A 17,257-nucleotide genomic window follows, 5' to 3' on the forward strand; every position below is an offset into this window, starting at 1 on the left:
GTTTCGAAAACAGAAAACGCGATGTAGCTCTACTCGACTCCCCCCCCCCCAAAAAAAAAAAAGAAACTCACCTCAAGACCGACGTTGGTAGGAAGGTAGTGCAGGAAAATAGGCTCCATTGCGATCAGGTCTTGGTAGGAAAATCAAGCTTAGTAGGAACGATCGAGTTTGATAGCAGACTGTGGTACGAGGGATGAGTGTGGTGGCTACGAGGGGTTAAGTGTGGTAGTTGTGGTAGGAAGGTTGAGAACAGAAGTTTGGTAGCACTGTCGAAAGTGGTAGGAATAAAGTCTGTTAGGAGGAGGTAGGTATGAAAATGGAGTATGGTAGCACAGAATCAAGTGTGGTAGGACAGCCAAGTGTGGTATGGGGCCGTGTGTGGAATGTGGACAGTATGAGGGTGGAAAGAAGAGACGGTCAAACACTGTGGAGATCAACTCGGGTAAGAAAATGGCGCGAGGCCCTGGTGTGACGCGAGCGTATCGACGGGGTCCTGGTATGAGAGTGGGATGGTATTAGCAGTGAGGTCCTGGTATTTGCTGATCGGGTATGCTAGTGGCGTAGTGGAGTCCTGGTGTGATGGGTGAAATAGCTGGAATGCAGAGCGCTGTATCGATGTCCTGGTATAAGTGTGTGGTATATCGATGTCCTGGTATGAGAGGAGTGGTGTAGCAGCGAGTGGAATGAGACGACGAAGTGGTGTAACAGAACTCGCGGTAAGTATCGACAGCGATGTGGAAAGTGACGTGGTCGCGTCCCGGTTAAGTGGTATGACTGAGCTGGTATGACACTGGTGGTACGCTGGTATGACACGGGTGGTATGCTGGTGGTGTGAGTGTGGACCTGGCACGCCCGCACCCTGACTGTGCCGCTATGGAACTACATGACAAAAGACAAGCGGGCACCCTCTTGCTCCTCCTCTCCTCCACTCCTGCTCCTGCTCCTCCTCCTTTACGAGCTGATCTTTCCTTCGTCGTCGTCCTCCTCTTCTACTTCGTCTCCTCCTCTTCGTATCTTATCCTTTTTATCTACCCCTCCTCCCCTCTCCAGTCCTACTCCCCCTCCTCCCAGATGTATCCTTCCTTCCTTCTTTCCTCCTACTCCCCCTCTACTTCGACTCTTCTTCCTATCCTCATTTTCTCTTCCCTATTCTCATCTTTCTCTTCCTTTCCTGCTCTTCCTCTATTCAGTTGTGACAGTCCTTATCCTCTACGCTTATTCCCCCTTTCCATCTTCTCTTCCCTGTCCTCCCTTCCCTCTTCTTTTCCTTCTCCTCCACTCCATCGCTGTCTGCTCCATCTCTTCCTTTACGCTTATTTCCACTGTTCTCTTCTTCCTTTCTCTTTCCTACCTTCTCTCTCGCCTCTCCTCCTTCCCTCCACATTTCCCCGATCTTTATGATATGATTCTTCCTTCCTTTCTTCACTACTTTGTCCCTTCCTCTCCATCTCTTCTTATTTTTCTCCCCTCTTCTTCCCTTTCCTCCACCTCCTCCTATTTCTTTTTCTTTTTATTCTTCTCCCCCTCTTCCTCCTTCCTGTAGTTCTCTGCTTTCTCTCCATCGCTTCCATTTCTTATTTTCTTCCTCCTCACGGTTCCATCTCGAAGTTTGAAATCTCTTCTTCTCGTTTACTTCCCTTCTTTATGACTCGATCCTGTACTTCGCTTTGATTACGGTATCCTCCTCCTCCTCCTCTTCTCTCTCCTTCTCCTCCTCCTCCTTTACAACTTTATCTTCCTTCCTCCTTCACGCCTCTTCTTCGTATCTTCCTCCTACTCTTATCTTTTCCCTCCTCTACTCCTTCTCTTTCTTCTTCACGACTAACCTTCCATGTTCCTTCGGTCTATGATTCCCTTCCTATGCTCTTTCTCGTCTTTATCTTCCTTCTTTCTTCCACATTTTCTCCTCTTCTATCCTCCTCCACTCACCATCTTTACGGCTTTCCTCTTCCTGTTCTTCTGTAAGTGTTATAGTCCTCTTCCTCTGTGCTTCTTTGTCTCTTTGTTCTCCTGTCTGTTCTTTCTTCCTGTTTCTCTCCATTATTATCACTTTCCTTTTATTCTCCTTCTTTATTTCTTTATCATTCCTTAGTATCTCTCTCCTCTTACCTCTCAAGTGTCCCAAGTTTACTCCTCTTTACCTCTTCACCTTCAATCTCTCTTCTTACTACTTTCTTCTTCCTCTTCTTCGTGTCCTTCTCCTCTCATTTCCCATCTTCTCTCGTTTTAATCTCTGTTTTTCCCTTTTATTAACCTTTTTTTTTTCTCTTCTTTCGAATCCTCTCCTTTTTCCTTCTTATCTCTTCCCCCCCCCCGTTTTCTCTTTTTCTCCCTTTTCATCCTTCTCTTCTTATTTCTGTGCTTCTTCTCCTCTTCTTGTTTCTTCCATCCCTTTCCTCTTTTTCTCCCTTTTCATCCTTCTCTTCTTATCTCTTCTCTGTGCTGCCTCTCCTCTTCTTATAACTTCTCTCCCTTTTCTCTTTTCTTCCCTCTATCATTCCCCTTTCCAAAACTCTTGAGCTTCCCTCTTTAACTCCTCCCTTTCCTTCTCCTCCCTTTGACCTCCTCTCCTCTGCTCTCCTCGCCGCGTGATGGGCCTCTTCCTTTTCCTCTTCCCATCATCATCCTCTTCTCACTGCACTCCACATTTTTTCCTCCTTTCTCCCTCTCCCTGCTTCCTCCGTCTTGTAATTTTTCTGCCTTTTCCTCTGACCCAACTTTTCCTCCGTTCCTTCTCCTCCTCCTCCTCTCATTTTTCTTTCTCTTCCACTCTCTCCCCTACGCATTACTAACATCACCGTTTTTCATCTGTCTTTCACTTCATCTTCTCCGTTCATTTTATATTTTCTAATGGATTATCTATTTTCTCCCCCCCCCTCCTCCTCTTCTTTAACTCTTCTACGCTTTCTCCCAACCATAACTCTTCTCTCTCTCTCTCTCTTCCTCCTCCTAAACTCTTCTACGCTTTCTCCCCACCACAGCTCTCTCTCTCTCTCTCTCTCTCTCTCTCTCTCTCTCTTACCCATCCTTATTTTCAAATCCTCTCTCTCTTTTTTCTATTTTACTTTCTTTGTAACATTACCTAGCTATTTCTTTTTCATGGTTAAATTTATTTCTTCATATCCTTATCTATTTTTTCCAATCATCATCTTTTCTTATGACACTTTCTTAGCGTTCTCCTTCCTTCTTATTCATTGCTTCGTTTTTCTTCTATAGCCATCCTTCTCTTCTCATCTTTATCAACTACTTTTATTTTTACTTTTTATCTTTACCCATTTTTTCCATCCTTACTTCACTCCTTGTCATCACCATCATCATCACCACCATCATCTTTATATTACTACTTCTCTTCTTTATCCATCCTTCTCGCTCTCTCACTCCCCCCCCCCTCCCGCTCTCTTTGGCAATGTTTTCTTAACCTTCAGTCTTAGTCTACACCTCCCCCCCCTCTCTCTCTCTCTCCTCCTTCTAACTCCTCCAACAACTACTTCTAACTTCATCCTACTCTTCTTAATTTTAATTTTTCTCTTCCTCCTCTCCCAGTTTTATTCCTCTTCTTCTCCACCTCCTAAGATTTCCCTCCATCCTCTTCCTCCTCTCAACTTTCCTCTCTCCCTCCTCCTTTTCCCTCTTTCCATCGCTCTCTCCCCCTCTTCCTCCCTCTTTCCTCCTCTCTCTCCTCCTCCTCTCACCCTCAAGTGACCCCTCATCCCTCCCTTTTTACGCATCGTATTCTCTCTTGTAATCCCTCCTCATCCCTCTTTTCACCCCAAGATTGCCTCTTCTCCTACTCTCATTACCTCCCCTTCTTCCATATTTCATGTATATTTTTTCCCTATCATCATCATCATCATCACCACACCACCACCACCACCAAGGTCATTATTTATCACCATCGTCAACACCAATATTATCATCACTATCATCATCATCATCATCACCACCACCACCATGCCAACTCTATTTCTCACGAACAAATTACATCCATAAACTTAAGGTCAGAGTATAAAAATGCTAACACATTTGACCCACTGTAACTTACGGACTAATATTAAGAAAAAAAAAAACTTTGGCTATACTGGCGTTTTATTTTTTTCCTTCTCGCTTTTAAAAATTCTGGAAAAGACATCAGATACACCAACCCCAACCTCCTCTCTCTCTACTCTTCTTCTCACTTGCTCTCCTCTTCCATCACCTTTCTCTCCCTCCTCCAACCCCCCCCCCTCCTTCTATTCCTCCTCCGCTCCCTTCCTTCATCCAAATCTCTCCACATCCTCTCCCTATCTCTCCTTCCTCCCATCTCTCAACCCTACCTAGGCTTCTTTCTCTCCCTTCTTCCATCATAGCCTCTCCACCTTCCTCTACCTCCCTTTCCCTCTCATCTTACCTCCCCACTCTTCCCTCCCTTCTTCTTTCCTTTCACGTCCTCTTACCTCTCCTCCTACTTCCTTCCCCTCTCCTCTCACCTCCTCTCCCTCTTTCCTCTCATCTCCCAACTCTCCCTTTACCTCTTCCTCTCATCTCCTCCCCCCTCCCCCTTTCCTACCTCCTCATTCCTCTTATCTCATCTTCCTCTTCCTCTTCCTCTCCTCACCTCCTCCTTCCTACCCCCTTCCCTCCACCAACACCCTCATCACGAACCAAACCATAACTTCTGCTACCTAACTTCGGTCTACCTCTCCATACAAACGAAGGTGCTTTCCGCCTCTCTCCGCACTCCCTCCCTGCCAGTGCATTAACCAACACATTTCGCCGCTGCTTTATACCTATGGGAGCACTGCACATTAGACTCCCCTCGCATTTTGCTGGAGAAAACGGGATTAGCTGGGGCTATAAGAGAGAGGAAGGTTGAAGTAGGCTAACCTGCTCCCAATTCTTGTTATCTTCAGACCATTTCCTAAGTTTTAGCAAGACCTTTTGAATTAAGGGGGTTAAATATAGCCTTAGTTAAGCTTTAGAGAACTAAGTCACTCTCCAAAGGTAAAAGAAACGTCTGGCAGTGGCAAGAATAACAAACATATTAAAGACGAACGTACCGAAAAGATTAACGAACACATTTCACCGCTGCTTACCATGGGAGCAATACACATTGGGCATCCCTCACACTTTACAACAGAAAACAGGATTAGCCTAACTGGGGGTACAAGTTAGGTACTGCATATGTAACAACCTGTCTTCATGCCTGACCTACTGGTATACTGTGTAGTTATGGAGTGTTGCTTTAGTTGCTACTGTGAACTCATTTTTCCTGATTATAAAGGTTCTACTACAGATGTTTCCCATTACTTTCGATCCTTCTACGTCCTCTCCTCTCCTATTCCTCTACCCTTCCGTTTCTTGCTCTCCCCTCCCCTCCATCCTTCCTTCCCTGACTATGAAAGTTCTACTACTGTTGTTTCCCGTTTCTTTCTTTCGTTTTTGTTCTACATCCTACAAGTACTATTAATAACAGCAGAAAGGGTGACCGTGCCCAAGACAAAAACAATTAAGACAACGACAATGAAGATGGCGCTCATCTGTTTAAAGCAAGTATAATGTCTTCATGCAAGCAGCTACCGCGAATAACTTTCTTACGGTTGCGTTAGTGTTCATAGCAGTGATGAGGTATGAGAGGTTGTGGTACAGTTCAAAGCAGTGATGGGGTGAGAGATAAACACCCAACTTTTCACAGCCTCTAATCTGACACGGGTTTCCTCAGCGCGCGTTATCTAGCAGGGAATGTTAAAGTTTCTGAGAGCGAAGATACAAGCTGCTGTTTGTGGTTATAGCTTAACGTTGTGAAAAGTGAAAGCCGAAAGCCGTGTTCTTGTGGGTTTCGAGAGATCATTATAGCATCTGTGTGTGTGTGTGTGTGTGTGTGTGTGTGTGTGTGTGTGTGTGTGTGTGTGTGTGTGTGTGTATGCTAAGTCTTAAACACTTCGGTGCCGAGATTATTTTCTAACTTCATTCTTGATGCCTCAAGACGATTTTCCTCTCAGGAGAGGTCTTTCGCTTTTCTGGCACAAGATATATACCTGGTACATCCTTACAGTCTTTTTAACCTCCACTTGACAAAGTCAGAGGAGGGTGTTGTTATCACTGTGATCAATAGCTGTCCGTCCGTAGACTCTGGCGGCAGGGCAGGTGGCCGGGCGTAGAGATTTCGTTTCCGGGCCAGAACTCAGAGAGTATTCACTATAGGGTCATGAAATTCCACATAGTTATGTGTCTTATAGTGAACTGGTGTCTTTTCATAAGCAGTAGAATGTTGTGTCTGAAGTATTTTGGAAAATAATGAAAAAGTATCATATAAACATCTTTTCCCAGAAATTTCAATGTGACCTGCACAAACAATCTGAAGGGCCCAGGTTATGTGTCCTCAAGGCGTTTTCCTTAAGCCCACCTTTAAAAGAAAAGATGGGGGGGGAGGTGAAGGCCGTTATGCGCTTGGTTAGGCTAGGGGTGCAAGGAGGCGAAGAGGTATGTGTTTGGTCAGATGGAGGGTTGCAACAGCGTAGCGCTGCCTATGTTAATTTTTATCTTCATCACCTAAGGGCACTCCACAGCTGCTCAAAATCGTCTGGCATCAAAATACACAACAAAACAAGCCATTGTAGTCCAGGAGTGAACACGTGCATCTCAAGAGGAATACACAAGTTTCTGACCGTGAAGATATAAGATGATGGTGGTGCTGTTTACTAATGGCTGTGAGAGATGGCCCCCTACATCCCTACACCAAACGTTTCCTTCAGATTTATTTTGCCTATTTAAAGCCCGTCTGCCCGAGTAGCCAATGTCATCTATCTATATTGTTTTTTATTACATCAAGCAATTTCATTCAGTTTGGGGTGATACTTGTCCTCTTTTTACTGAACTTCTGATTTACGCCAGGAAGAAGGAACCAAAGGCCAAAAGTCAGGAAAATGTTCCCTCCAAGAAAAACAGAATGTTGTATTTAGCTCACTCGGTTCGAGGTCTCTTTTTAGCCCAGTTTAAAAAAAAATGTCAGTAAAATGATACGGTGTTCATATAAATAAAGGTAAACAAAACAATCACAAGAAGGAGGGATTACCAGAGCTAACAATAATTACATCCTCCGTCTGAAGGGGCTAATAATCTCGGAGTTAAAAAAATATACCGTAGCTACCTTTCTCCAATTGACATACCTTGGGTCTAAAAAAATGTATGGAAAAAGTAAAGAGCACCGGAAAACAGAATAATGAGGTATAAATGTAAGAGATGATATATATATATCTATGGTACCTCATCTCTGAACTTCTTTCCTTTTTCTTCGGTATACTCAACTTCTCTCTTCCTTCTTTTACCCTCTTGCCTCCCTTTCCTCATTCTCCCTAGTCTTTCTCTGGACTTGCGACTATCGTTTCTCCTCCGCTTCTAGTTTATTATCTCCACTACATTTTCCCCTTTCTCTTTTATATCCCCGTCTTCTCCTTTCGCTTGCCTCTTCTCTTTCCTTGCCGTAACTTGTATCTTTTCTTCTTTCATCTCTCCTGTCTTCTCTCTTTCTTCACTTATTCTATCTCTTCCTATATTCCCGTGACTATTCTTCCCCTTGTATTTCTCATGGCCTACTCAAATCCCACCCTTATTTTTCCTTCCTTTCCATCCCTTTTTCGCTTCCCCTATTCTCTTCCCCTATCTCATCCTCCCCTCCCCCCTCCCTTCCCCTCTCCCTTAAAACTCCTCTCCTTCCCTACCCTCTTCTCTCTTGCCCCTAACTTATTCCTCTTTCCCTCCCTCCCTACCTTTCTCCCATTCCCCCTCAGTCACACTCCCCCTGCTCCCTCCCTCCTTTCCCTCCCGATCTCCCCTTAAAACTCCTCTCCCTTCCCTACTCCCTTCTCTCCTACCCCTAACTCATCCTTCCCCTTCCTTCTTCCCCCTCTCCCTTCCCTAAATGTAATTCCCCATCCACACATTCCAGGCTTCTTGTAATTTCCGTAGAGGCTATGTGTATGGCTGGCACGATGAGGGAGGGCAGAGATGGAGACAAATTAGCGTAGATGAAGGAAAGCAGGAAGGAAGGACAGATGAAGGAAAGGAGAAAGAAGAGGGAGATGAAGGAAAGGAGAATGGAGAATGAAGCGGGAGGCGAAGGAATAAAGGAGAAAGAGGGGAGATGAAGGAAGGGGAAAGAAAGGGGAGATGAAGGAAGGAAGGAGAAAGAAAGGGGAGATGAAGGAAGGAGATAGAAAGGAATGAATAAAGGAGATAAAATGGAGGGACGAAGACGGACGAAGGAGGAGGGAGAAGGAGAAAAACAAGAAAGATATATGAAGAGAGAGGATGCAAAGAAATACTGATGAAGACAAATTAGGAGATATGAGGTAGGAAGGAGACCCACGGGAGAGGCAAAGAAGAAAGGAAGATAAAGAAAGATTAGTTAAACTGAGGAAGAAGACAAGATGATAAAATGCAGCAAACAGAGAGAGAGAGAGAGAGAGAGGAGAAAGATGGGAGAGGGAAAAAATGGAACAGGTGGAGGAAGGAAGATTTGTATTGAAGAAATGGGAGAGACATGAAATTAGAAGAGATGAGAATGGAAAAAAAAAAATGAAGATGACGCATAAAGGAAGAGGGACGAGAAGGAATACGAGAGAAGAGGCGAAGACATGGAGAGAGAGAGAGAGAGACGGGGGGGGGGGAATGGGAGACCGGAAGATGAGAGAGTGAGATAGGAAAGACAAGATAAATTAGCTAGAGATGATAAGCGGAGGGGGAGACGGAAGAGGAGAAATTAGGTTAAGATGAGGGAGAGGAAGAAGACGGGACACAAGAAGACGGATAAAATGAGGGTGAGGAAGAAAGTCAGAAAGAAGAGGTGGAAAAAATATGAAGGAAGACTGTCAAGGAAGGGAAGCAGAAGGAAACTAAGAACGATAAAGGTGAAAAACAAAGAATGGAGATGAAATGAATTACGGAAAGTGGATGAAGAATACGGAGATAAATTAGGCAAAAAACACTCGCAGAATAGACTAAAAAATAAATAAAATTGGTACCAGTATATTAGGGAGGATGGTTATGAAGGAATGGAAAACAAGGTGAGGAAAACGAAGAAAGAAGATGAAAGATGTATATATACCGATTCACTGAAGGATGAGTGTACGTGAGCGAGAAAAGGAAGACAAAATTAGACACGGGAAGATGCTACAATGGAAAGAAGAAAAAGACATATATCGGTAAATCAAGAGAGAGACAATGACAAACGAGGGATGACAGGAGAGGAAATAAAAAAAAAATAAAAAAAAAGGAAGGAGACAGGGAGGATAAATAATAAACATGATACGAGAAGTAATGAAAAGAAGAACGGTGGGGTGGAGGGGAAAGAAAGGGAGAATGGATACGAAAACAAGTGACGAAGGGAAATAAGTGACAAAGGAAAGGAAGAGGATGGAAACAGGGGATGGTGAGAAGACCAAACATGAACCAGGGAGGGGAAGAAATGAGGAGAAATGACAGGAAGCAATAAGGAGTAGGAAACAAATGAAAATAAAGCTAAAAAGAAAGAGGAGAGCCACTGAATAAAAGGGAAAGAATAAGGAGCAAGAAACGAAGAATTAAGCTGGTAGAAAAAGGTGAGAAAATGAGGAGGGAGGACGAAATACAGAGCAAGAAACAAAGGAAAATTAAACCGAAGGAGAAGGAAGGAGTATGGTAGGAAAAAATAAACAGGAGAAAGGAAAATAAAAGCAATAAAGAGACAAAGACATGAAGAGGGTAAAGAAAAGAACAAAGGGCATTACCGATGATGTAATAAAGATCAAGAACGACAAAAAAAAAAAATATATGGAACGAAGAGGGAGATAAAAAAAACAAAAAACAGGACGAATGGACGGGATATACAAACAGTAATGAAAATGAAATATGGAGAGAGAGAGAGAGAGAGAGAGAGAGAGAGAGAGAGAGAGAGAGAGAGAGAAGAGAGGGAGGGAGATGGAGAGAAAAAGCCACAGTGCCTAAACAACTCAATTACCCTCGTTGCTCTCTCCTCTCCTGGGTTGCCAACTGTCCCTTGACACACACACACACACACACACACACACACACACACACCAAACACGACACATGCACCTCACCCTCAGAACTATAGCTACAGACATTAGCTTTCTCCACAATACTGAGATACTGTGCAGAGAATTCACACACACACACACACACACACACACATACTCAAATCAATACATCATAAACATTATGACCTTGCTATTGATAAGTAAGGTTAGCTGAGAGAGAGAGAGAGAGAGAGACAGACAGACAGACAGACAGACAGAAAGAGAGAGAGAGAGAGAGAGAGAGAGAGAGAGAGATTGTAGAGGGCAGTAATGACGACATAAAGTCTGATCAGTGTTACATTGTAAGAATCACTAGTCACGCCCTCCTCTCTCTCTCTCTCTCTCTCTTAACCAAGTTTTCTTCCAAAATCTCTCCATTCTCTGTCGAATATTCCGTTTCCCTTCCTTTCTCTATCTCTCTCCCTCTGTCTCTTCTATTTTACTGCCATTTCAGTCTCTTCGTCCTATTTCATCTTTCTTCAATGGTCAAATCTTTTTATTATTTCTCCTCCTTTTATCCTCCCATTATCCTTTTCCATCTACCTGCAATTTTACCTCTGTCTACTACTACTCCTCCCCCTTCCATTCGCCAACTTTCATTTCCTCGCTAAATACTTCGTTGTAACACTACTCTTACCAACTTTCTTCCTCATTTATTTCTCTCCGCTGGTTATCTCTCAACATTCTTCCTCTTACTTTCCATTCTCTATATTTATCCACCTCTTCTCTTCCATTCACCATTCTCAAACATCCATTTCCTGCTCTTATATTAGTTCTACCACCTCTCTCTCTCTCTCTCCACACACACACACACACACACACACACACACACATTTCCACTGCACCAACTCTCACACATTCTCTCTACCGTTCCAGTTCCTCGACTTCTGCTAGTATATTCCTCTGGCGCCACTCCCCCTCTCCCCCCCTTCTCTCTCTCTCTCTCTCTCTCTCTCTCTCTCTCTCCCCCAGTTCGCTTGTTTTTCTTGTTACGGATACTTAACTTCGTTCAATTTTTTCCCACCCATGAAAAATATCCCCCCTTCTCTCTCTCTCTCTCTCTCTCTCTCTCTCTCTCTCTCTCTCACACACACACACACATACACACACAGTCCATACAATCCTGACCCAGTTCCATTTTACAACATTTCTCCCGACACTACCACGGATTTCTCTTTACACCTGTTTCTGACGTCCTTTCGTTCTATCTCTGTACTGTTAGTGCTCATCTTTCCCCAAATTTTCCTGAGTTTCCATATTTTTCCTTGTGTTTTTTCCTCACTGTTGCTATATACAGTCGGTACCATAGGAGTCCAAACAGCTGTGTACGAAAGAATTTAGATTAAGCACCAGGACTTCGGTAACACAAAGACTGGTTATTATGCCTGGCTGTGAGATGCACCCATTAATAATTTCTTTATATTTCGTCCATACGGTATTCATGGCAAGACGCATCTTACTCTTTGAAACTTATGACCTTAACGAGCACATTCAGAATTTTTCGTTCAATGTACCTTACTGTATGTTGGCGAGCGTTCCAACATAATGGTCAGGTCTGTCAGTATATAAGTTTTCCGCAGTCTAAGCTCTTTCATTTTAACTAGGAGGGAATTCTCGTCCTTCTGCACGTAATTCTCGTAGCTTAGTGGCAGAATAAAACGGTGCTACGGTTCTACATCTTTTTCACATAGCACTTCTTCGTGACTAGAACCATGTTAATCTACTGTTGTAACCCAGCATTCAAGACGGAATGACTAATTTTAGGCCACATTTAGGTAATGTGAATACAGGTACTGTATATAAACATTACATAGTCAATCCCCCCTCCTCTTCTTTATGTTTAGCCCAAGTTAAAGTGAAAGACACTGCAGTGTACAAATTTACCATAGTCACCCACCTCCCGTGTTTACGCTCCTAGTCTTCCTGTTTTCTATACCCCTGTCGGTGCTCTCCACTCCCTTTTCAAGTTGTATGTGTGTATTTTTCTTCGTGTTTCTTCTTTTTTCACTCTATCCGTGTATTTTTCCCCATTACTGTGATCATGTATATGTACTTTCCTAAGTCATCACCACCTCTCCTGTTCCAGAATCCCTTTTTTCAAGATGTATGTGTGTACTCAGTCCCTCGTATTTATGCTCTCACCTTCCTGTTTTTCTAGTCTCGTTGGTGCTCCCGAATTTCCGTCTCAAACTCTACGCATTTCTCTCCGTATTTCAACTTTTTTCATATTATGCATGTACTTTACTGTGGATATGTAGCAGTTACGTAGTTCCCGCAGTCACTCCCAGCTCTCTTATTACTCTCGTCTTCCTGTTTTTCTTCCTCTTCTCTGGTACCCCCCGAATCCCTTTCTAACCTCATCTTAACTGCCCTCGTAACTGTCCATCTTCCTACCTCCTTCAGACGTCCGCCACTCAGTCTTATCCCTGCTTACTGCCTTGCGCTCCTTCCTACCTCCATGCATTCGCAACAAGTCGTCCGCTTTCACAATTGCTACTTCAGGATGCCAAACTTTGCTGTCTGTCTCTTCTTTGTTTCATTTTGGCTTAAGTCTAGCGAGATGGGTGATTTCAACATGGCACTTTTCTTCCTGTCTGTCTGTCTACTAAACAATGGCCCTATGCCTTCCTAACTAATTCCTTGCTTGACTATTTTTCCTTCCATCTCTGCTAGCTTTACTTACTCTCTGTCTGCCGAACAATATGATTTTATGCTTCTAACCTTCTTTCAATGTTTGCTGAAGTGTCTCTTGCTATTTTTCTTACTGACTGCTATACCTTACTGTCTGCCGTGCTATCTTACTGTCGAACAAAGCAACTAAGTACCCATGACATTTATTTATTTATTTAAAACTTGCGTGTCTGCCTGCCTCTTTTTCTTGCAGGCTACATTTAATGCCCTTACTATACCTTGCAAAGCTTTAACTATCCGGTACTTTACTTATCATTTTCACTCATCATCCTTTCATTTTCACTACTATGTTTCTCCTTACATTTTCACTACTACGGTATTCTCTTTCTCTCTCTCTCTCCCTCGTCGCCGGCGCCTCTCCCTGGCCTTCCATTTTCGCATTTCCTCTTGCTCCTGTGTGTATCACTTTATATATACACCAGCCACGCCAACGCTCTCTCTCTCTCTCCTTACTCCCTCCCTGCCCTCCAATTCCCTTCCCCACTACGACCTCCCTCCCTCCCTCCCTCCCTTCCCCTTCAGTTCGGTACCTCTCTTCCTCTCTCTCTTTCTCTCCTCTCCCTTGCTCCCTCCTCTCCACCTCCCTCTGCATCCCCCTTTCTCTTTCCCTTCCCCCCTTCCATCCTCCTCTCCTCTCCCTCCGCTGGCTGGGACGCTACACAACTCTCTCTAGCTCCCAGATTTTTACCCTGTCTCCATTCCTGTCATCTATTTCTCTCTCTATGCGCCCTATCTTCCTCCTCCTTTTCCTTCTCCGTCCTATACTTTTCTCTCCCTTCTTTCTTACAGTTCCGTCCTCCTCCTCCATCTCGGCTCCCTCCTTCCCTGTCCCACTTTTCTTCTCCCTTTTCTCAATTTCCCTCCATTCCCTCCTAACCTCTTCCTTTTCCTCTTTCCTTCTTCCTCCATCCCTCATCTCGTTTTAGATCTGTGCCTTCCTCCCTCCCTTCCTCTCCTCCTCCTTCCTTACTTATTTTTCCTTACGTTTCCTCACGGATTTTCTGAATGCTCTTTTTCGCCAATCTTTTGCCATTACCGTATTTTTTTGTGTTCCTACAGCCTCTCTCTCTCTTTCTCTCTCTCTCTCTCTCTCTTTTTCATTACGTTAGGCTATTCATCTCTCCCCCTTCTCCTCCTCGTTTTTCTTTTCTATCTACTTTTCTGGTCTTGCCTTTTCCCCTCTTTACCTTAATCCCCCCCTTCCTTATGTCGTAATTAACCTAACATTAAGAACCTGTAATATCCTCCATACTGTCTTGACCTTAGTGTGTCTCAAGCCCTAGATCTTGAACCATCCACTCCCTCTCTCCGTCCTATGCACATCCTGACATACACTTCCTCCATCCTGCCAAATTCACAACTCTACCTACTAATACACATACTATCTACCTAATAGTCTATATACCTTATCATACATCCTACTCATACTGCATTCATAGAGATAAACACCCTCCATCCTCCCATACACCATCCTGCTACATACCATACTCTCATATAGCCTACAATGGCTTACTATCCTACCATAATTATATTCTACTATACACCCACCCATACGGAAATACATCCTCCATCCTCCAATACATTGCTTCATACATCAGTACACCTCCATCCTACCACACATCGCCTCCATCCTGTCATACACTCTTCCATACAGTAATACACCCTCCATCTTACCCTACATCGCCTCCATCCTGCCATACATCCCACCATACACTCCTCCATATAGAAATACACCTCCATTCTGCCATACATCCCACCATACACTCCTCCACATAGAAATACACCTCCATCCTGCCATACATCTCACCATACACTCCTCCATACTGAAATACATCCACCATCCTACCCTACATCGCCTCCATCCTGCCATATATATCCTCACACACGCCATTACCTCGGCTTCTTCCTCTCCAGTTCATCACTCCTAGTTGCTTCCTTTCCATTACTCATCAGCAAAATACTGATTTCTTTTTCCTTCTCTTTTCCTCCTCTTCTTTCTTTCTCTTTCATTCCCTCCCATATTATCCCTTCTTTCTTCTTCCCCTTCCTTTTATCTTTCTCCTTCATTCTCTACATTTTTTTCCTCCTCTCTACCTCCTCTTCCTTTTACTTTATCGTTCTCCTTCATTTTCTCACATTTTCCTCTCCCTGTTGATTTCCTCGCCGTTCTCCTCTTTTTACTTCGCTCTTCCTTTCGCTTCTTATTTGTCTCTTTCCTTTCCTTACAGAGTTCTTCCAGCTCTTCTCCTCCATAAACTTCCTTCTTTCTCTTTTCATCTCTCCTTTCACCCTCCTTACAGAATTCTTTTTCCTGGTCTTCTCGTCTCCTCCTCCTCCTCCTTTACTCTCTCCTCCACTTCTCTTCTCATGGTCTTCATTCTCTCACGATCCTGCTACTTTTCCTCCTCCTCCATTTTCTTCTCCCTCATCGTTCCCCTACTACTTTTACAATCCTCTTTCCTTTAATCCTTTTTTGCTGCTGCTTTGCTTTCTATATTCCTTTTCTTTCTTTTCTCCATCTCTATCATTGCTCCTTCTCTCTTAATGCTTTCTTGCCTCTCTTCCTGTTCTCTGTTTCGTCCCTACTTTTTGTCATTCCCTATTTTTCTCTTTCTTTTAATCCCTTCCAAAATTGGTCTCTCTTCTTCGTCCTCCTGCTTTTCCTCCTCCTTCTTTCTCATGTTCTCTTTCGTTCTTACCTATTCTTCCTTCCCTTCCTTCTTTTTCTTCATCGTCGTCGTCTTTTACGCTTCTCCTCCTCCTCTCCCTCCTTTTTTTCTGTTTCGCTCCACTTCTCTCTTTCTCCTACCCGTTACTTCATTTTTGTTCCTATAACTTTCATCATCAACATCTCTCTCTCTCTCTCTCTCCCATTACCAAATATTTTCCCGTCTGCTTCACGCGAATACCGAGATAACGCGAGAACGTCGTAATGGCGACCGAATCATTTCTTCCTCAGTAGCTGCCAAATGGAATGATAATGGTGAAGATTGTTACTGGTATTATTATTATTATTATTATTATTATTATATATACTTTTATGACAGTTGTTATTATTCTTGTCATAATCATCACCATCATAATCACGTTATTCTTAATACCGTATTCAACCCTTATCATCATTATCATCATCATCCTGTTCTCAATAAAGCAGCTACTGTATTTAACTACTGTTCTTATTATTACTGCCACTATTATTATTGTATTCCCATCCACCCTTACATCTATATTTATATTTGTACTATATTCAGTATATATTTCAACATCGCTTTATTGCCCCATTTCCATTCATTCATAATAATCACTGGCATTATTAGGATTACTGTTACCAATACACCAACTACTATTACTACTAGTGGGCCCTATATCTAATTTTTCCACTCCTCTCTAGTAGTCCCATCCCCCTCCATCTTTCCTCCATTTCTCCTCCCTCCTCGGTCAATTTCCCGTCATCTTATTTTCCCTCCTACATCACTTAATCTCTCCCTCCGTCTCCCCTATTCTCTCATTTACCTTCCCGTACCCCTCATTCTCTCTCTCTCTCTCTCTCTCTCTCTCTCTCTCTCCACTTCAGCGTTCACTTCTCGTAAATTTTTCCCATCATTTTTCATGCTCGTCATTAAAGCCATCGTTTCTCTCACTACTCTTCACATCATTACCTTATTCTGCGTTCTCTTATGCTTTATCAATTTCCTCTCTCCCTAGTCACACCACTTTCATTGCAATCTTATCTGTTCTCATCAATTTTAAACTTATCTCTTTTCTTATAGCTATAGTAATCTCTAATTCGCATCTATTATTTCGCTCTGCTTTCGTTCCTTCCCCTTTTCCCTTTTATTAAAATCTGATTATATTTATCTGAAGTCATCATTTATCCCCATTCGCTCATTAATCATGTTCTATTATCCTTATTTCTTCATCTTCTTTCTTTTCCTTCTCCCATTTCCTTAATTCACCATTCATCTTCCCCTTTTCCCCTTCCTTACTCTGTTTTTTATATTCTCAGTTCTCCATCTCCTTCCTTTTCTTCTCCCATTTTCTTTCGTACTTTTCTTTTACATAGGTCCCATTTATCAATCTCTTATCTGTCATCTCTCTTACCTCCTATTTCTCACTGATAGTAAAACATATATTTTTCGCTCACTGTCCTCTAAATTCTTATGTTCACCACATTTTCTATGCCAATCTTCATTCTAACACTTTCCATCTTACATTCCACTTGTCACGTTTCTCTCTCTCTCTCTCTCCATCCCACATTATGCCTTTTATTTCCCCTTCTCATCTCTGCCCCTTTCCATCATCTATATATTCCATTTTTCCTCCTCCTCCTCTGTACAGTCGGTCTTTTCCTTCATTTTCATTCGCTTTCCTTCATAAGTTCCTTAATTTCTTCATTCTTTAATTATTCTCTGCCTTTGCATAATCTAATCATTATTTACCTTCCCACTTTCATCAACCTGCACCTCCCTCTTCCAATTCATCATTGTCTTTTTATCAGCAAACTCTATTCCTCA

Source organism: Coenobita brevimanus, chromosome 6, assembly GCF_032717465.1.
Source record: "Coenobita brevimanus isolate Jiangsu-jjx chromosome 6, ASM3271746v2, whole genome shotgun sequence".
In the NCBI taxonomy this organism is placed as follows: domain Eukaryota; kingdom Metazoa; phylum Arthropoda; class Malacostraca; order Decapoda; family Coenobitidae; genus Coenobita; species Coenobita brevimanus.